Raw genomic sequence first — 22,676 nt, 5'->3', positions numbered from 1 at the left:
TCGGGAACGCGCGACGTGACAGGCGACACTAGGCCTTTGTGACGTTTATAGGGAAAATCTTCATCGCAAAAACAATTCTCTTTTACAAGTCCATGATAGATGACAAACATGTATATAATATTTCCTACAGGAAAAACATACAGGGTAATAAATATATCAGATTTATTAAAAAAGTTAATGAGAATACTCAAACACTGTCTTCTGTGTACTTAGACTTGAAAATACAAACAGTCACGACGAAGTGCATGCTACCAACAGATCCCTTGATAATAGATAAGTAGTTTCTAAAGATCATGCATCTTTATGATCTGTACAGGTTCGATTCCATGCGATTGATAATGAAGACACAATACGTTATTCTGCTGTGACATCGAACACGTTCATTTACTGCTACGACGAACCATTTTGGCACTCTTAGTACTATGGTAATGCAGTTCTCCTACACTGTGAAAATATGGTCTTGTAGATAAGGATTTCCCTCCAAAAATTCCTCCCCGGAAACTGGTTCTAGAGTAAAAAATTTCCCCCGAAAAACTAACTGTAGCGTATATCCCCCCCCCCCCCCCGGAAAACTCACTTTAGAGTATTTTTCCCCTATGTAATCCCAGAGGGAGTCTCCAGTGGAAAATTCTATAAATCTAGAATACAGTTGTAAAATAGAATTTTCTCTACAGCCAGTCCATGTTATACGCAGTTGTAAACATATTCCTACAGTATTTCCATGTTCACCACACCGTTAACATTTAGCTCACCTGAGTCAATGGCTCGGTGAGCTTGTATAAGGCTCATGGGATTGATCTGTGTCTTTCATAAACTCTTTGGAATATGAGTTGCATCTAAACATCCTTTGGTAATTTTTTTAATTAAGAAAATACTAAAAGTTTGTGATGAAGAACGACTAATCAGATATTTTTGAAAATTGCAAATATGCAATTCATTCATAATATGATGTCGACGTTTTGTTCAAAGCAACACCATCTCGGCAAAGGTCATGGCCTCAAGGTCATATCAAAATTTGTTGCGAAAATTTTCAGAAAGAAAATCATTATATATATTTAACAATAGGGTATATGGTTATCATATTTTACATAGGTATTCCTTGTTACAAGACCTTATATAAATAAGAGGCCCATGGGCCACATCGCTCACCTTGTCCCATATTTAAAGATAATCCCTATATATTCGCATGTTAAACTTTGATCCCTATTGTGGCCCCATCCTACCCCAGGGGCAATGATTTTTACAAACTTCAGGAATGTCAGGAAGCTTTCATGTAAAAGATTTTCCCGATAAACTTTGTATGTAAAACTTTGATACCCTATTGTGGCCCCATCCTACCCCGGGGTCATGATTTGAACAAACTTGAATCTGCACTATGTCAGAAAGCTTTCATGTAAATTTGTACTTTCCTGGCCCAGTGTTTCTTGAGAAGATTTTCTCTTTGTATTTGTATGTAAAACTTTGATCCCCTATTGTGGCCCCAACCTACCCCCGATGACCATGATTTGAATAAACTTGAATCTGCACTATGTCAGGAAGCTTACATGTAAATTTGTACTTTCCTGGCCCAGTGGTTCTTGAGAATATCTTTAAAGATTTTCTCTATATATTTGTATGTAAAACTTTGATCCCCTATTGTGGCCCCAACCTACCCCCGGTGGCCATGCTTTGAATAAACTTAAATCTGCACTATATCAGGAAGCTTTCATGAAAATGTAAGCTCTTCTGACACAGTGGTTCTTTAGAAGATTTTTTTAGCTCACCTGAGCTGAAAGCTCAAGTGAGCTTTTCTGATCGCCTGTTCTCCGTCGTCTGTCTGTCCGTCCGTTCGCCTGTAAACTTTTTACAATTTCGACTTCTTCTCCAGAACCACTGGGCCAATTTCAACCAAACTTGGCCAAAAACATCCTTGGATGAAGGGCTTTCAAGTTTGTTCAAATTCATGGCCCTTCATTTGAACAAAATTGAAAGTCCTTCAACCAAGCATGTTTTTTGCCAAGTTTGGTTGAAATTAACCTTGTAGTTCTGGAGAATAAGTCGAAAATGTGAAAAGATTACAGACAGACGGACAACAGGCGATCAGAAAAGCTCACTTGAGCTTTAAACTCAGGTGAGCTAACAAACCATTTGAAGCTTTGATAATCTTATCAAAAACTTCATTAATCTTGAGTGATACAGCAATTAAATTGTGATATACTGAGCATAGAATTTTTGCTCAAAACTCTTGTTGGTTCCAGAATTTTTTACCTTCACATTTGAACATCATCCCAAAAACTTTATCTTGGAAAAAAATTGGGGTAACCTTGGGCTTTGATATCTTACTTTTCTATTCTATTAAGCAATACCTGTTGTCCAGCACCAACATATTTGACCTTGTACCTATAGGTGGTGACATTTAGTGTTACTTCAAATAAGAATTCACATCATTCACTATACATCAAAACCTACCAATTTTTGATCCGCTCTAATATTCTGATGACATCAGAATATCGGAACGGATCAAAGATCTGGTTTTAATTAGATTGCTAAAAATCCACACAGGGAGTCATCCTTCTCTTGGATACAAAAGGAGAGAAAATTTGGCCGTGGTGTACAATTCCCATAAGTGGAACCCACGATACGGAAGAATGCACGGGGGTCTGACTAGGGGGATACTACTTTATAACACAGGTATGTTGACATGACAGCCACATAGCTATGTCAATACGTATTGTATGGTCATAGATATCCATCTTCGGTCAATCAGAAAGGGAAGATGGTTCATTGCAGTAAAACGACACGTAATAAGGGCGCTATGATAAACTGAATTCATTACATTTTGCATTTACAATGTATTACATTTCGCGTCCAGATCAATGCGAGTAATAACACAAAGTGTGCAGAGTATATTTTGATATAAGGTCCTAAATTATTTCGTTGGCAAATAGGATAAACTGACTGTACCATTGACTTCAATAGAATCGAATGCTTTAGTTACATATGCACCTTCACTCTAGACAGCTGACAGCTTTCCCTTCTGATTACCGATCATTTTTGTTTTAAAATTTGATCAAGTATAATGGTATATTTAGTGTCCGTCCTGGCAGAGAAGCGTGTCCATCTCTACTCAATACATCCCCGATTCCCTTGTGTCACTGCTGCATCATCGCTGTCATCGATCTTTTCGGGTTCAGATAGCTGACCTACTACTGTCTGTACGACCATGCAATCCACTCCACTATAAGCTAGATCGCGGGTAGATCCTCGGTGGCGAGTCCGCTCAGCATACGTTTAAACTTCGACCATTCATAGTGCTGCTAAAGAATATTCACTAATTATAAAGATATGCTAGATAGTGCTTCTACTCGGTTTTAGTAGTGAAATATTGTAACTCGTCCATTGAATGAAAAAGTTATTTTTACGGCCAAAAAAAAAAATTAAAATTAAAAACGTGAAATATTCAGTGTGAAAATAAAACAGTTTTGCGTTTGCTCTGTTATGTCTACGCCGTTTTGGCAAATATTTCAGCCATTTTACGGCGGCTCTGTTATGTAACAAAGTTTTAGATAGAGATATAAAGAATTTATTTTTTTAAAAGATGCCTAATCCTTGGACGGCTCGACCTATTTTCTAAAAGAAAAAAAAAAGACAGGACACTCTTGTTTAAAATTTTAGGTATAATCTGCAATCGTTAGCATTTTTCATCTATTTTATCTAATTTTTTTTTTTTAGAAACTGAAACAAGCTGTATAATTATTCCAGAATGTGACCATAGCTCAGAATCGGACTTATTGACGGCTAACAAAGTACGTTAAAACGTGTAACTTTTGCGTTATAACGCTAAACATTTTAAAAACGTTATAAAGCGTAGATTTTGCTTATAAACACGAATTCATGGATTGAATGCGCTCAATATTAATAAATAGCATGAAACAATTTGTTCATTACAATGAAGAAAAATAACGATAAACTTGTCTTGCTGTACTTTGTAATTTTGTATATGCATACCACTTGATATAATTTGACTGCTTTAAGAAGATCATCTTATTGACCTTTGATTCTGTTGTACATGTTTTGTGTTATTAATTGACACATAGGAGAGATCTTTCTAGAAAATGAAATATGTTAAATCCAAACCAAAAGCATATCAAATGACAAAATCATAACGCATATAGTTACAAAGGTCACTGTGAGAATTTTATGGGTTTTTCCAAAAGATAACAGCCAAGGGGAAAAACCTTTGAAAAGTGTGGATTCGTCTATTATTGGAAGAAAAGTTACGCGTTTATTCTCGAAAATTTTGCGTTATAACGCAAAAAAATTCAGCTATGTAAATGAGCTCAATGGGTTTTCGTATTTTTCGGTAACAATTAGTTTTCAGAAACTCCCTTTATTTGAATGACATCTTGCTTTCTGTGATCTAGTTTTCCAAACTCATCGAATCTTTTAAAGGTAATTAGATATCGGTCACCTTAACGTTGTAAATTTTAGTCTGACATAGAGGAACACACCAATCGACCTGTAAAGAGATATTGACAAGCGCCAGATATATTTTACATGTTCGACAAATAAAGCACGGTCTTTCCATAAATATGTCTATATAATTATAATACTGTGAATCAGACCCGTCTGAAAAATACCAATCAGTCACAAAACGGATCATCAATGACTAGAGGACAAATGTTACATCATATAATAGGTCTGCCAAAATCCATGTTGGTAGTAGTCATTATTAAACTGAATGAGCAAGCGACACGTGACGGTGTAACAAGCAATATTACCCCTACCAACCAAACTAAAGAATTCCCTCTTTTAGAGGTGTACTTATTTTAATTCATTTTTCATGCAGTACCAGTAATATACTTAGTACAGTATCATGTGTTCTTTATTAATTTAATGCTTGGACATAAAATTAAAAGTAACATAATGATTTAATTGAAATTTTACCCGATTATCATACACCTACCAAACAACAATAATTCATTTAGATCTATGATATTTTTCAGTTTTTTCCCTCCAGTTACAGTGGATTTAGGATTGCAACAGGAAATTTCATTTCCATGACGCATCATTTATTTTCAATAACTAAGTGTTATGTAATGCAAAACTTGGAAGTGAATAAAAGATAATTAACACACAATGTAATTTTTGAAAATAATTTTCACAATTGACGAGGCATGCAAGAAATGTCCGTCATGTTAATTAACATTCGCCTCTATGAGAAAAAACATTTCAGACATATCAATCTAATTAAGATTAGATGTTAGATCCGCTCGCGTACTCGCATAATTAGATTGCAGACATATATAAAGTTAGTTGAAAGAAAGCTCTGGTAAAAAGGTTCATATTATCATGATCTTTCAAAATATGTAAAGAAAGTAAAATTCATCATAAAAGTATGAGGATATTTTTTTTCTCCCTGAATTTTTACAAGGGGAGATTACTCTGACAAAAAAAAATCAAATCAGATTTTTGCACTTTTTGTGAAAATAAATGTTTCTATGGATAGGATATCTCAAGAAAGTAATCCATTTCATTGATAACGTTAATATTCATCAATTAACTATTAATGAAAGGTAACATATTAATTGTCATCTAGGTTATTATCAAAAATCAATACTACTTTGGTAGTAAAATATGAATAAGCTTTTAATTCTGCTGAATGGGACCTATCAGAAAAATTACCATAACCTAATGTACCTAAGTAATAAAGAACTGGCATCGGTGTTGTAACATGCAACTTGGAAGTAAATTCTTATTTGAATCTGATTAATCGTTAAATGAATATGTCTTTAGTCTCTGATATGGTTTGCGTTACCATTATTATATTCACTGGTATCAATGAATATTCACCATTGGGATATATATAGCATGCGTTCTGATTATCAAATCATCCATTGATCAGCAGGGCGCCATATTTCAATCAGAGGGTGACGGGTTATACCGCACGAGATGGCGTTCAATAGTTTACGACCAGTCAACTTGTCACACAAATATTTACCAAAACAAAATGACATGTTTACATACAAGTAATCAACAGGTGCTTTTAACATGCAATTTGTGGCAGAAAAGAAATATCTCTTATTTTAATTTTGCCTAAATTAAATTCTAGTACGTAAGTATATATTCCGCTGTCAAACTTTGAGAGGAAATTACTTATTTGTATGTCAAGCCGTTACGATTTTGGCGGACTTTCACATTGAGATATTTCTTCAATATAAAGATTATAGATATCTCTTTTTGTTTGAGAATTATATCTCCTTTGGATATCTTCTTTGTTTCTAGAAATAAGTCTCATTTAAATTCTTATAAGGATATCTATTTCAGTTAAAAAGATATATTTGTAACTTAAAGTAATTCCACCCTCCTGTGATGTCATCAGATTTCACAAAATCAATGATTTATTTAGATTTATGCATGATAGGAACATAAATTTTGTTGGAGTCTTTTCCTATAGTTATTTTAAAAAATCTTGTTAAAATAAACTATTTCAAACGTCTAAGTCTTAAATAATCAATGATACGTTTCAAAATATTGAATCCAAGGGTAATAACTCTGTTTCTATTGATTTCTTTATCAAGTCTATCATGCGATAGATTTCCTTTATTTTTATTATCATTATTAGACATTTTGTACATTTTTGTGAAGATACAGTTTCATGAAATTGTTATGTTACTATATCGCCATAACCAGTTTGTATAGAGTTTAAGGAAAATTGCAATTTTCTGACGGTGATATATAATTCTGTTTATGTACGTCTCACATCTTAAAAAAGTGTGATGACCTATGTATTTTATTTGATAATTTGTTAGCTTTAACTCTAATGAATTGAATTAAATACACTTTTTAAACTTGTATCAGTTAAAACTACGAGTATGAAAGTAAGACTGATTGATTGTATATTGTTTAACGTCCCACTCGAGAATTTTTCAATCATATGTAGACGTCACCAGTGCCGGTGAAGGACTGCAAAATTTAGGCCTATGTTCGGCACTTACGACCGTTGAGCAGGGAGGGATCTTTATCGTGCCACACGGGACCTCGGCTTTTGCGGTCGCCTCTTACGACAAGCAGGGGTACTGCGGACCTATTCTAACCCCGATCCCAACGGAACTCAAAGTAAGAGATATCTAAATGAAAGATGCCTCTTCATGTGAAAGAGATATACCTCTATGTCAAAGAGATATGTAAGTGAAATATATCACATTCTTAAAGAGCCATCTCTCTAAGTTAAGAAATATTTCTTAACTTAAAAGGGATATCTCTTAAAATTGGAGAGATATATGATTTTCCGAATAAATACAATGCAGCCAAGCTGCTTGCCATATACTGTTTTCATGTACAGTGTTTAAACACTCACGTTGCAACTGCCAACTCGATCCAGGCGCGGTATCAAAACTAAGATGCTATCCCATAACAGCATTTTAAATCTTAGTGCCCGACTCGGTTCTTAGTATCCGAATACTCGGCGTGAGATAGTGACTGTTCCTTCACAAAACCGAAAGTCACGAATCTTTCGGATGACGTTAAAAACGGATGTTACGTGTCACGGGAGGTATTGGCACGATCAAGATTCTTGTACGACCCTGATTAAAACTTGTAGCACTTCACCTTAAAACTGGCGATGCCTTTAGGTATAATTGAAAGGGAGGTAAAACAACAAACATTTCTCGATTAGAGCACTGGTCCACCTTTTAACACCCCCCCTCTCTCTCTCTCTCTCTCTCTCTCTCTCTCTCTCTCTCTCTCTGGAATCAATGTGTTATAGGTTGCCAGTATTTTGGAAATATATGAACAATGGATGCATGAAGTAATTTCAGCATACGTGTTCTATGCCTGCTTTCATTGTATCTCAATACAAACATCCTTGACACCCGGAAGTTCTAATCGATGTTCTATTGAAACACAGAGGGATGTACAATTATCGCCATGTTATTGCAGATATTCGAGAACCCTGTAAATCCCCTCGTTTGTTCTTTGTGAGTCATTATAGCTAGTTGAAATTTACAGAATGTGAAATGAATCAATGACCTAGAATGAAGGTGGTAAATTCTAAAGCAGTCTTTCTCCAATAATCAATTGTTGGCAGAAGATTAATATCCCTCAAGTAAAAATCCTAACAGAACATCATCAGCGGGGTTAACGCTGCGTTAGTACTGTATCCGCTCCACCAGACTGAGCGTTCACTGGTGACTGGAGTACGGGATTCTAATCGGGTTCCATATATACACGACATGCTACGGTCAAAGATAGTTCAGTGTAAGTTTGAGTTCTAACGAATAATAAAATTTGATAACGTTGGTGACATTTTTCATACAGTCGTTAATTGAACGTCACTTTTTTCGTGCACCATTCTCCTTAAACTCACCGTGTGAGGAAAAACCATCCCAAATACTGTGTGCGTAACCTCTTACTGGATAAAATGCCGGTTGTTAAGATATCCGACGATGCTGGGGACACGATGAATCTCCGTGAGATTAATGGTCGGTATTTACCCGTATTAAGGACCCCCGGTTACGACCAAGAGGCCGAAATCAGAGGGATGAAGTCATGGGCGGCGAGAAGTGATGACGTTCTCGTTTGTGCTTATCCCAAGTCAGGAAAAAAGGCCTTTTCTTTAATTATCAGTTTTCATTATTTTTTCAACTTTCACATGAAAATATGAAAACATGTATGATGGTCAACATTGAGATATCAAATGAGCAGTTATAGTGGGTATGAATATATATCAGTGTATATTCAGATTCACTATTCAGAACTGAAGTGCACCATGTGTACAAGAAGTGGATTATACTAAAATAATTTATAGTTGTGCATGTAAACATCCAATGTTAAAAGTAGTTTTGAAAAGAGAGGAAATGGGATAGATTAAGGGGAACCGAAAAGTAAAAGAGTATATACATGTACATCATAATGGAGAATTAAATATACCTTTGTTATGATGTATCTTATGCATAAACCAAACAAGCCATGGGTTACATTGCTCACCTGAATCACTTTGACCGTGCTGATGTTTAGCTGTAGTGATTTATGAAAGATTTTTTTATTCCCATGAAAAATTTTAAAGGGTCCCGACATAACTGAACATGAATTCACACAACACGGGGATGCCTCAACACCAATATGACTAACATTACCTTGCTGTTCTGGAAGAAGGTCAAGGTCACATAGATCATGGTATGAAATGAAAGATCTTGTCATACCAAATCTATACAAAAGTTTAAACTTTTAGGCTATTTAAAAATACTTCAGGAGATATTGAATAAGTCAGGATTTTAAAGTTGGTCAAACCTCAAGGTCACAAGATCAAACATCATGGTATCATATGAAAGGTCTTGTCATAAAGAATCTATATACAAAATATGAAAGCCCTACCTTAAATAATTCAGGAGAATTTAAAAGGTTTTATTTTCTTAAAAGTATATAACTTTTAAAAAGCGAGTGATAGGTCTCTCGTGTGTCATTTACGCATTCCTTGTGACAAAACCTTCCCACTATTCAAAAGTTAAAAGTTAGGTTAAATTTTGGAAATTTGGGTCAAACTCTCAAGGTCAAGATCACAACCTTAAAAATAATGTTTAGAATATAAGGCCTTACCATAAGGAATATTTATGCAAATTATGAAAGCTCTACCTTAAATAGTTTAGGAGATATTGAATAGATTAACTTTTCTTCAAAGTAGGTCAAACTCCAAGTCAAGGTTAAAAAAATTGGTACTAAAGGTCATGTCACAAGGAATGTGCATATGATTTGAACAAACTTAAATCTGCTCTGTCAGGAAGATTTCATGTAAATTTCGATTTTTCTGGCCGAATGATTCTTGAGGAAGGCGAAGATAACGAACAGTGATCAATCTCATAAATTCCACAAGGAATACAAAATAAAGAGTTGGGCAAACACGGATCCCTGGACACACCAGAGGTGGGATCAGGTGCCTAGGAGTAAGCATTTCCTGTCGACCAGCCACACCCGCCTTGAGTCCTTTGTCTTGATCAAGTAAACGGAGCAATACGTAGACAAAATCAGTGTACCAAGAACGGCTAACAATCGGTATGAAACTAGTCAAACAGCATTTGGCCCAATGATGGGTTATATGGGCAAACTAGATCGTTATAACGACCATAGAATTTGCGAAATGCTGACTCTAAACGAGACTATTGAAACCTTTGTAACATCAACTTTTTTTTTAATAAACTCTGCTTCATAAGAATATATATTTAAAAAAAACAACAGGTCAGTTAACAAAGGAGGACAATTCGTGCCCATGGGAATTCCAACAGACTGTTGGAATACCTGATTACCAAAGACTACGAAGAAGAAGAGAAGATTCTAAAAGTTTTTCGTATGTAAAACTTTGATTCCCTATTGTGGGCCCATCCTACCCCCCAGGGACCACGATTTGCACAAACTTGAATCTAGTCTATATGTCAGGAGGATATCATGTAAATTTCAACTTTTATGACTTCGTGGTTCTTGGGAACATTTTCTGAATATATTCGTATGTAAAACTTTAATCCCTTATTATATCCCCACCTTACCCCCGGGAACCATTATTTAAACAAATTCGAATCTACACTATATCAGGAAGCTTTCATGTAAATTTTAACTTTTCTGGCCCAGTGGTTAATGAGATTTTAAAATGGCTCTACTCTGTTTTGACTTTTCAAGAATTATCTCCTATGTTTCCTATATATATCAACATTTAAAACTTTGATCCCCTATTGTGGCCCCACCCTACACCCGGGGGTTATGATGTTAACTTTGAATTTGAGCTTTTCTGGCCCAGTCATTCTTGAGAAGAAGATTGTTAAAGAATTTCCCTATTTATTCGCATGCAAAACTTTGATACTATATTGTGGCCCCACCCTACCCCGGGGGGCCATGATTTGCACAAACTTCAATCTGCACTATGTCAGGAAGCTTTCATATAAATTGCAACTTTTCTGACCTCGTGGTTCTTGAGAAGATTTTTAAATGACCCCACCCTATTTTTGCATTTTCGTTATTTCCCCTTTGAAGGGAGCACGGCCCTTCATTTAAACAAATTTGAATCCCCTTCACCTAGGTATGCTTTGTGCAAAGTTTCATTTTGAATAGGCCCGCTGGTTCTGGAGAAGATGTTTAGAATTTGTCAGTGTATTTTCGCTATTATCTCCCCTTGAAGGACTTGCCCTTCATTTGAACAAACTTGAATCCACTTCACCCAATGAATAATTTTTGTCAAGTTTAGTTGAAATTGATCCCGTGGTTCTGGAGAAAAAGTCCAAAATGTGAAAGTTTACAGACAGACGGACAACGGGTGATCAGAAAATCTCACTTGAGCTTTCAGCTCAGATGAGCTAAAACAACTTTAGATAGAAACATAACTGATTAATTAGTTTATTGATTACGTATACGGCACTGCCACGTAACGTATTCAACGGTCTACTTTACTCTCAAAATGAAAGCACAGCGACCTCTGCTGGCTTCCACTTTATCTATGCAATAATTGTAACAACATGAACAATAGTCTTGTTAAAACGCAATAAGAGTTTTCTAACATTTCTGTTAAAAACAGGAAGATGTGTCATATATAAACGCAAACTATTTTGTTTTTGACGAATGTGGATTTTTTCGGTAATTATACGTGGAGTCATTTATCATTTTTATTTTGTGCTTGGTGGTGTAGTATACACAGTGACTGTGTTTCGCATACTACACTTATCATAAGCATGGCTTAACACGGAAATAGAGATCACAATAATAATAAAAAAAAACACGTAACCATTGTAAGTTGAATAACCACATATATAATCTCTGGTGACTTCTTGACCGTCTCCGATGCGATAAATAAAGCATTCATAAATGTCTTCATTATGCAATATGCCACAAACGAGCTCTGATAAATGTATATTGTACAACAGTAGTAAGTCTTAGAAATATGTTTTGTACTTCTTCCACACAGAGTATTTTAATTACCCCCCGAATCTGTGTGTATTGTAATGTTGAAAGTCATATATAACCGGGAAGAGGGGTTGAAATGTTTAACTGACATTGTGTCATTTCAAAATTTCAGGAACGCATTGGGTTTGGGAAATAGTGAACATGCTACTTTGTCAGAAAGCCACGCGAATATCATCGATGAAAGAGTCGGCTATGTTGGAAGGCAGTTCTGGTATCAACATGCAAAATATGTCGTCACCGCGAGTACTAAACACGCACCTGCTGTTTTCAGATTTACCTACAGACTTCATCGTCAAAAGTGTAAAATAGTATACGTTCTTCGTAACATCAAAGATGTCGCCGTTTCATTCTACAACCACCACGTAAGGCTTCTCGACTATGAATACTCCGGAACCTGGAGGTCCTACCTAAGTCGGTTTCTACATGGAAAAGGTGTGTTATTTACTGCATTCGCACGTTCGATTGTGGTTAAATATTTGGTTAGCCTCTTCCTATTACACAGGAATTGTAAAAACTACTGACTCACTGTACTGTAGTACGCAAGCTCTACCGTATTGAAGAGATGTGTATACCATGGTCATTTATTAAATCTCAAAAATAAATAAATAAAAAGCATAGTACATTTTCATATTCATGAGAAATACTTAATAATTGATTTATTGATAACACAAAAATTATGTAAACGCCGAGTTAATAATCAAAGGGTCACAACCACTAACGATAATATTACAGTCAATAACAGTTCAAGGTCACCCAAGTTTAATAACTACTGTGCCCCCTCCCCATGAACACCAATGACTGTCCGACAACGCCTTTCCAATGGACGCAATTAAGTACCTAAAAACTGTCTAGGAATGTTGTTCCGTTCTAACTGCACAACTTGAGCTAGTTGATGCAGTCCAAGGCTGCGGTTCTCTTTGGCAGATGCGTCTATCCAGTTCGTCCCATGCATGTTCGATAGAGTTCAAATCTGGTGATTTGGATGGCCAAGGAAGCTCTTGGCAGAACATCACGTGTTCGACGAGCAGTATGTGGTTTGGCGTTGCCGTGTTGGAATGTTGCACTATTGGAACCACGTGTGACTGTATGACTTCATCAATATACTGTTGAGTCGACAAAGTACATACCTTGTATGTGAACCATTGCTGTCCTGTTTGTACAGGACAATGCTGCCCATATCAAAACACTACCCCCTCCTGTCAACCTCCGGGATGCTGCTTTGCACAAAACGTTCATTTTGGCGCCTATCCATTCCGAGTCTTCCATCATGTCTCTGTAGTAAAACTCGAGAATCAAACTGTCCACCAGCGTTGCCACGACCATACCGTACGAGTACGAGACCCCCAGCGATGTTGCGGAGTCAGATCAATGCCACGACCAGGTCTGCGCGTTCCCGTAGTCTACTGCGAAAAGAATGGCAGATCGTTGATGAAGATGACCCAATCGGATGAAGTGATCTTATGCGGCTGGCGACACACGTGGTCTACCTCCTCTAACAATCATTTGTTGAACCGTGCAATTGATATCTGCTCCAACGCATAGGTGTAGCTTGGGTTCGAATATTACCGAGGCAGGGGGTCTGGGGGGCTGTGCCCCCCAGAAGCTATCGACATTTTAACAACGTAAAAGGTTTTTTTTTTTACCGAGGCAGCTGCCTCGGTTGCCTCAATGGAAGCTACGCCACTGCAACGGCAATATATGGTGCTTTATGTAACTGCAAATTGTGACACACCGGCTTCCAGTCGTTGCGTTGAGCATCATTCAGACGCGTCTTGTTTTCTTCAAAAAGCGATTACATCTAAACACAACACAATCAAATATCGAGAATCTGTGTATTTGATAGACTACTGGTGCCTGAATCACCTGTATAAGGAAATTACAACAATCAACAGTAAAAGAGACCGGTTTTAGGATTTTATGAAAAGCACGTTTTATTTCCCCCAAATTCTATATATATCCAATATCGTAATATGTAACAAGGAGTAATCAGGCGATTCATTCTTGATCAAAAAAGTGTGAAAAAATTGTTTTAAAAATTACTACGGTACTATGCGTTTCTTTTTGCGATCAGTATTTGTTTCCATTATCGGAAATTCGGGGGCATAGAGGTTTTTTTTTTTTTGTCTGTTACTCTGCAAATTATAACTTTTAAATGAATAGTGATATGGCTTTTATTTTTCACATGTGACAAGACCTTTTTTTTTGGGTACCAAATTTTTTTACCTTGACTGTTTGACCTAATTTTGAAAATCTTGAAGCTTGGCCATAACTTTTGAATGGTTAACGATAGGGTTTTCATATTTCACATGTGTATTCCTTTTAACAAGACCTATCTGTAGGAGTACAATGTTTACCTCATGACCTTGGGGGTTGCCCTGTTAGTTCTAGAACTTTCATATTTCACATGTGCAAGACTTTCCTTTTAGTATTTCACAAACACATCTAATTTTGACATACATTTCCCAACGAAATAGTCTCAAAAAGCGAACCAGTCATAAATTGCCTGTCGGATATTTTTGCTTTGATAAGTTGCCTCATCAAATTTCTGCCATAATTGATGCCCCCTCCCACAACTAAGTCAAGGTTCATTATTGCTTGGAATGTAGACATCGTTAGCTAAGGGTTTACGATCCGCTCCGCTTCTCTACAACAGAGAAATGTAGCGGATCGTAAACCCTTGGCTAGCGAAGATGGGAATGTAGATTACATTAGGTTATTTTTTAAAACAAAAAGTCACTGAATAGTGAATTGTTGCTACTGAAAAGGCTTACACAATTTCTACAGAAGGACTTTTTCTAGCCAAATTTCCTCTTTCCGTAGTTAGTTTTGATCCGGACAGAACTGTACTATGTATAAACTTTTAATCCTCTTGCTCCGATAGAATTCCTGAGTAAAGATTTTCAAATCTACTGAGGCTGACCCATGCTGCAGTGTTTAAGTTCTGAACAATTCTGAAACCACACTACGTCATGAGAATGCTTGGAGTATTTTCCCTGGCCGAACCTAGACCCCAAGATTCAAAATCTGAACTATTGTATAACAAGTTTTGTCATTTCTGACAAAAACTCTAAATAGGCCCCATCTAATATTTGCTAAACATGTCTTCCCGTCATTTCATCTAACTTGAATTCTTATGAGATATAGGAACGACAGAAATCACACATATTTCCACCAGATGAAAATTCACTACCAGTTTACAGCTGAAATGAGATAAAATGAATTCGGCATCCCTTAAGTATACACTGCAAAAACAATCTGACGTGTATCATAGTCTAATGCATGTTTCCTATTGCTTTCTATTAGTCGACTATGGATCTTGGTTTGAATATGTTCTCCACTGGGAAAATGCAATGAAGACTTTGCCAGACCTTCGAATCCACACTCTGACATATGAAAGCTTGCATGAGGTAGGATATATAAAATCAACTTCATTTACAAGATGTCCGTAGACTAAAATGTTCACCAGATGGGGTGTGCGAGTGTCTCTTCTGGATTCTTATTCCAGTACTCTACATGGTATTTTTCAGTCCCCCCAGACTGAAGTCAAGCACCTAGCAGATTTCCTTGAAATTAGCTGCAGTAACAATCTAGCAAGAGACATTTCTGCACAGTGCTCTTTTTCAATCATGAAGAAAGACAAGGACCCCTTAGAGGACATGGCAGAGTGGAAGAATGGAGAACCTGGAATGTACAGGAAAGGTAATGGGGAGTGAGGCGAGTCTGTGATGTACAGAAAAAGTAATGGGGGACGGAGGGGAGTCTGTGATGTACAGGAAAGGTAATGGGGGAGGGAGGGGAGTCTGTGATGTACAGGAAAGGTAAAGGGGGAGGAAGGGGAGTCTGAGATGTACAGGAAAGGTAATGGGGGTTGGGAGGGGAGTCTGTGATGTACAGGAAAGGTAATGGGGGAGGGAGGTGAGTCTGTGATATACAGGAAAGGTAATGGGGGTTGGAAGGTGAGTATGTGATGTACAGGAAAGGTAATGAAGAGGGAGGCAAGTCTGTGATGTACAGGAAAGGTAATGGGGGTTGGGAGGGGAGTCTGTGATGAACAGGAAAGGTAATGGGGGTTGGGAGGGGAGTCTGTGATGAACAGGAAAGGTAATGGGGGAGGGAGATGAGTCTGTGATGTACAGGAAAGGTAAGGGGTACGAAAGTGAGTTTGTGATGTACAGAAAAGGTAATGGTGGAGGGAGGTGAGTCTGTGATGTACAGAAAAGGTAATGGGGGAGGGAGGGGAGTCTGTGATGTACAGGAAAAGTAATGGGGAGGGAGGTGAGTCTGTGATGTACAGGAAAGGTAATGGGGAGGGGGGAGTCTGTGATGCAAAAGAAAGGTAATGGGGAGGAAAGCGAGTCTGTGATGTACCGAAAAGGTAATGGGGGAGGGAGGTGAGTCTGTGATGTACAGGAAAGGTAATAGGGAGGGAGGTGAGTCTGTGATGTACAGGAAAGGTAATGGGGAGGGAAGGGAGTCTTGTGATGTACAGAAAAGGTAATGGGGGAGGGAGGGGAGTCTGTGATGTACAGGAAAGGTAATGGGGGAGGGAGGTGAGTCTGTGATATACAGGAAAGGTAATGGGGGTTGGGAGTATGTGATGTACAGGAAAGGTAATGGGGTTGGGAGGGGAGTCTGTGATGAACAGGAAAGGTAATGGGGAGGGAGGGGAGTCTGTGATGTACAGGAAAGGTAAGGGGTAAGAAAGTGAGTTTGTGATGTACAGAAAAGGTAATGGTGGAGGGAGGTGAGTCTGTGATGTACAGAAAAGGTAATGGGGGAGGGAGGTGAGTCTGTGATGTACAGGAAAGGTAATGGGGGAGGGAGGGGAGTCTGTGATGTACAGGAAAGGTAATGAGGGAGGGAGGTGAGTCTGTGATGTACAGGAAAGGTAATGGGGAGAGAGGTGAGTCTGTGATGTACAGGAAAGGTAATGGGGAGGAAAGCGAGTCTGTGATGTACAGAAAAGGTAATGGGGAGGGAAGGGAGTCTGTGATGTACAGGAAAGGTAATGGGGAGGGAGGTGAGTCTGTGATGTACAGGAAAGGTAATGGGGAGGAAAGTGAGTCTGTGATGTACAGGAAAGGTAATGGGGGAGAGAGGGGAGTCTGTGATGTACAGGAAAGGTAATGGGGAGGAAAGCGAGTCTGTGATGTACAGGAAAGGTAATGGTGAGGAAAGCGAGTTTGTGATGTACAGGAAAGGTAATGGGGGAGGGAGGGGAGTCTGTGATGTACAGGAAAGGTAATGGGGAGGGAGGGGAGTCTGTAATGTACAGGGAAGGTAATGGGGAGGGAGGTAAGTCTGTGATGTACAGGAAAGGTAATGGGGAGGAAAGCGAGTCTGTGATGTACAGATTAAGTAATGGGGGATAGGTACTAAGCATGGGGTGGACAGGAAAGATAATGCCATCAATGTTGTGAATGAGGAATGATAGGGAGCATGTGGGATGTACAAGAACAGTGATAGGGAAGGATATGGGGAAGGGAGGTAGAGGTTTGTATCATAAGTTTGAAATAAAGCAGGCAGTGAAAAAAATATACTTAAAGTAATTCCACCCTCCTGTGATGTCATCAGATTTTGCAAAATCAATGATTTATTTAGATTTATGCATGATAGAAATATTAGTTTTGTTGGAGTCTTTTACTATAGTCATTGCAAAAAATCTTGTTCAAAATAAAATGTTTCAAAAGTCTTAAGTTATAGATGAATAATCATGATATGTTCCAAAATATTGAATCCAAGGGCAATAACTCTGTTTCTATTGATTTCTTTATGAAGTCTATTATGCGATGATTTCCTTTATTATACCCCCCGCAACAAGTTGTGGGGGGGTATACTGGAATCGGGTTGTCCGTCTGTCTGTCCGTCCGTCCGTCTGTAGACGCAATGGTTTCCGGGCTCTAAAGCATTATCCTTTCCACCTACCGTCACCATATCATACACATGGACTACCCATGGGATGAAGATGTTCCCTATCGATTTTGGGGTCAAAAGGTCAAAGGTCAAGCACACTGGACATCGAAGTAGCAATATGGTTTCCGGGCTCTAAAGCGTTATCCTTTCACCTACAGTCACCATATCATACATATGGACTACCCATGGGATGAAGATGTTCCCTATCGATTTTGGGGTCAAAAGGTCAAAGGTCAAGCGCACTGGACATCGAAGTAGCAATATGGTTTCCGGGCTCTAAAGCGTTATCCTTTCCACCTACAGTCACCATATCATACATATGGACTACCCATGGGATGAAGATGTTCCCTATCGATTTTGGGGTCAAAAGGTCAAAGGTCACGTGCACTGGACATCGAAGTAGCAATATGGTTCAGTTTGTCATGCCATTTGTTTTTTATACTCAGAAAAGAGGTAGTTTATACCTATTACCAACACCCTTTGGGAGATTGGGGTAAGCGGGGGGTATTCTTAGTGAGCATTGCTCACAGTACCTCTTGTTTTTTACAGACATTTTGTATATTTTTGTGAAGATACAGTTTCATGAAATTGTTATAAATGCTACTATATCGTCATAACCAGTTTGTATGGAATTTTGATAACACTGTTTAAGGAAAATTGCAATTTTCTGACGGTGATATATGCTTCTGTTTATGTACATCTCAAAAAGTGTGATGACCTATTTATTTTATTTGATAAATTGTTAGTTTTAACTCTAATGAATGGAAATAAATACATTTTTTAAACTTGTATCAGATAAAACTATGAGTATGGAGTTAACTTTAATCATCAGATACATGGAATATTACGTCTCATAAACTTGGAGAATGCAAAAATGTACCTTTATACTTATCTTGATATTTGAACACATTTCAATATCTTAACAAGTTATACACAAGTAAAATTTTGCTGTAGATGGCTATAGGATAAGCATATCTATTGTCTCAAGATTTTCCTTTACAACATTTCTATATAACTGCAGACATTGTATGGTAAATATTCCCCCACGTTCCCCAGCAGTCTGGCTGTTTATTGTTCTGGCCGCTCGTACATTGATACATGGTAATGTATGCCTATCTGTCAATGATGTTTTATTGGATGCAGAAATAGACCCATTATATACTACATGAATGTGAGGGTGACCTAACTCTCATCAAGACGACCCGCTTTCAATGTGTGGCTGCTATAATTCATATTTTATTGGATTTTGTAGGTCAAGTGGGGGATTGGAGGAATTGGTTCACAGTGGCACAAGAGGAGATGTTAACGGCAGTGTATGAACAGAAAATGGAGGACTCTCGTATAAGTTCAGTGTACGCATTGGATAAACATCATAATCACACAGAATAACTTCAATATACCTACCGTCAGTTCTAACTCCTTGATGTCCCATTAACTACAAGTTTTCAGAAAATTCTGTTGAGTAGTTTCAGAGGAGTTGCACTGACAAAAACAGGACTGCCTGATGGGTAAAACACATTACACCCTCCGCAGCTCGTTGAGTGGGGTACACTAAAATTAATTTTATTGTGATCCACCATAATCAAAGCAAAGGACTATGTACGATAGAGAGCTGTATTTGCCCTCTAAAATTGAAAGTTCTTTTGCTTCAGAGTTGAGTGTATTTTGTGCAATAATCCCAGGGCCCATGCAACTCAGTTGTTATTCTCATTTGATCCAAATGACATGGAACTGAAATTATGACACCATAAACATGATGTATTGCAGCCATTTTCAATATTTTTACTCAAATTGCTATTTGAATGGAACTGAAATCACGACGCCATAAACATGATGTATTGCATGCAGCCATTTTCAATATTTTTATTCAAATTGCTAATTTTCATGCAACTTTTCTTCTAGAAAACATTGAGCACAACAGCTTTGAACAAACTTCATACACATATTTATACACAGAATTATTTTTTCAGTACACACGTGATAATAAAATAATGATGAAAGGCTTTACATAATATACGAGTACATCAACACTGTTATTTTAGACCCATCCTGGAGTTACAACATTCACAATTTTGGTACATACCTTTCTGAATTTCCTTAAAGTCACTTGCTTTTTTCAAAAATTATGAAAATAGATATTAAATTTATTAGATACTATATGTCTGTAAATAAAATGAATAAATTTCACTGCATGGATATTTAATTTATGACCACAATTTCTCAAGTATGTCCAGTACAGTGGGAAAATTTTGTATAAAGGCAATTTCACGTTTTTTTTAACGTTATAGAAAATATACAAGTCCCTATATCTTAGGATTTCAATACTTTCACTAATTACAACCTGAATAAACCCATATAGATAAACCAATGCATTCTATTTTTTGGTTTGTAGCAAGTGTCCTCAATATATATTTAGTTTTTATACACTGTCTGTCAGCAAAATTACAGCTACCATGGTATGTGTATGTGTGCTGTAATGTTTGGATATTATAGTAGGATTAAAAAACATGTGTTTTTTATCAAGCTATGTAAGTTATACACTTTATGCAATTGAACTCAGTCATATTAAATTAAAACATGTGTTTTTTATCAAGCTATGTAAGTTATACACTTTATGCAATTGAACTCAGTCATATTAAAAAGTCAATATTAGCTAATTTCCTATCTAATCACGTATTCTCAGAGTCGGATAGTGAATGCCCCATTTTGAAATATTCATGATCACGTGACATTGCACGCGGAATTTCTAAAGCCAACCATTATATGGTGATGTGAAAGCATGGACAACCTGCTGGACACATTCAGCGATAAAAGACAGTCAGACGGAAACAGGGTAGAGAGAAACAGTGAGAAATGGAGGAGCGAGTTAAATTTCATGTTTTGAAATTACCATTCAGTACCACTACATACTGTAAACAAAATCCTCATCTCCTTTGGCATGCATGGTGTCTCTAATAATATGTTTCTTGTGTGCTTGTTACACACACCACCATAAACGTCATTACTTCATAAATATGCATTAGAAAATAATTGTTTTCTCCTTATACTGAGTAGACCAGTACTCCTTTAATACCCGTATATAAGTCGAAATTGTATTATTTTTCATAGTTTACCATACTGACAAAATTTTGGTCTGGTTTTTAGCACATACACCTTTAAAGAAATCTTTCAAATGATATGGCACCACACCCCTTGGATCATGAAATTTACCAATTTGGTAAAGAGGTACCAATTTCAATTCAGTATCAATAGCATTAAAGAAGATATTTATTAAAAATATTTTACACAAAAACACCATATACAAAGAATTGCCCTGCCCTGGAATCAGAACCTCTACCCCAAGGATCATGTAATTTACACTTTTGGTAAAGGCCTTCCTGCTCTACATACATGACTATACATTTAGATTTTCTTACAGATGTGCGGTTGCAGAAATTTTTGAAAATTTGTCAAATTTTGGTAGATTTTGCCCTGGGGGTGCAGGAGTCCTGAAATTTAGAATTTATGTCCCCCTTGTCCCAAATATCCTTCTTACCAAATTTAAAAAGAATTGGAAGGATTGTTATAAAGTAGAAGTTTAATTGTTAATGCACAACAAATGACAATGAAGACCAATTTCAGTAGGTTACCCGAGTGATTTAGGTGACCAAAAAAAAAACAAAAAACCCCAAGCTCAAAACAAAGTACCCATGGGCCACATCGCTCACCTGAGTCACCTTGGCCCTGCTGTTGTGATTTTAAGTTTTTTTTTTCAATCTATATTCTCATGAAAAATTTGAACCCCACTCTGTGGCCTCAAAGGGCGACAACATAACCAATCTTTAATTCCAAGAACATGGGGATGCTTCAGCATCGATATGACTAACATGACCTTGCTGTTCTGGAGAAGATCAAGGTCACAAGGTTATACATCATAGTCTGAAATGAAAGGTCTTGAAATTGGTCCAGTGGTTCTGGAGAAGAAGATGAAAATGTGAAAAGTTTACTGGCAGACAAAAGTGATCAGAAAAGCTCACTAGAGCTTTCAGTTCAGGTGAGCTAAATATCCTGATGAACCACCCCTGGAAACACATTTGCAGTTACTAGAATCCAGATTTGCTTTTCATTAAACATCCCAGTGTCAAAATTCATTTTGAGTTTCCTTTTGTAGCATGTAGTTTAGCGAGTCTATTTGTTGGCAAAATACTATATATGACATGGACCCATATCGTCCCTGTAAGAATGTGAAATAAACCTTACATTCTATTTGACATATCAAGCCATTTTTTTTGTAACTACCACATGGTATTTTTAAACCTGAACAATAAAATAAGGGATCAGTAAATGGATTATCAAGCCGTGGTACATATAACATTTAATGTTGAAGTTTGTTCACTTCCGTTGCTGAAAGACTACAATCGTCAATGTTCAGGAATACCGTATGATTTTCTGCCATACATATTGGATATATTAATGTATTTACTACACTGGATGTACTTGGAGTGTTTCAAATGATACATGAAACTAGACTTCTATACAAATGTACTGTGAACGTTTACTTGATGGAGCTATAGTACTGTGAACGTTTACTTTGATGGAGCTATAGTACTGTGAATGTTTACTTTGATGGAGCTATAGTACTGTGAACGTTTACTTTGATGGAGCTATAGTACTGTGAATGTTTACTTTGATGGAGCTATAGTACTGTGAACGTTTACTTTGATGGAGCTATAGTACTGTGAATGTTTACTTTGATGGAGCTATAGTACTGTGAACGTTTACTTTGATGGAGCTATAGTACTGTGCGAAATGGCATTTGATATATAGTTTAAAATAACAAAGTAAAGAATAAGAAAGAGAAC

General features: G+C 37.1%; 1 pseudogene; it reads left to right on the top strand.

Moving 5' to 3' along the window:
* Nucleotides 1-8,150: 8,150 nt before the first annotated feature.
* Nucleotides 8,151-20,399, top strand: LOC125676554 (sulfotransferase 1B1-like; annotated as a pseudogene).
* Nucleotides 20,400-22,676: the final 2,277 nt, after the last annotated feature.

The sequence above is a fragment of the Ostrea edulis genome, chromosome 1 (assembly GCF_947568905.1).
Source record: "Ostrea edulis chromosome 1, xbOstEdul1.1, whole genome shotgun sequence".
NCBI lineage: Eukaryota > Metazoa > Mollusca > Bivalvia > Ostreida > Ostreidae > Ostrea > Ostrea edulis.
Note: the sequence above shows the minus strand (reverse complement) of the source record. Positions and strands in the feature narration are given on the sequence as shown.